Genomic DNA, 262 nt, shown 5'->3' with positions numbered 1-262 from the left:
TTTACTACCTGTAATGTACACTGAGAGTTCCGTATCTCTCGCCCCCCCCCCCCCTTGGACTGGAGTACTATGCTCACATTCCATCGGTCTCACTCCCCTCACTCCCCTCCGCCTTCCCTCCGCACGTACCTTTGAAGCTGGTTACTTCCCCTTTAAAATGTGTTCCAGTGCTCCTGCCGATGGCCTCCTCAACAGCGACCCCTTCTGTTTACTTCTTGATCTATTATAGACTCGGGCCTTTGGAGACGCTCTCTGCATAGCT

The 262-nt window shown here is 53.1% G+C and overlaps 1 protein-coding gene across 5 annotated transcripts in view; it reads left to right on the top strand.

Annotated features, from left to right (window-relative positions):
* The window catches only part of LOC119586172, a gene marked incomplete at its 3' end in the record, with an annotated part of 81,902 nt that overhangs the window by 43,631 nt on the left and 38,009 nt on the right, over positions 1–262 (top strand).

This window comes from Penaeus monodon, chromosome 21 (genome assembly GCF_015228065.2).
Source record: "Penaeus monodon isolate SGIC_2016 chromosome 21, NSTDA_Pmon_1, whole genome shotgun sequence".
Lineage (NCBI taxonomy): Eukaryota > Metazoa > Arthropoda > Malacostraca > Decapoda > Penaeidae > Penaeus > Penaeus monodon.
The sequence above is the reverse complement of the archived record's forward strand: the minus strand, read 5'-3'. Positions and strand labels throughout refer to the sequence as shown.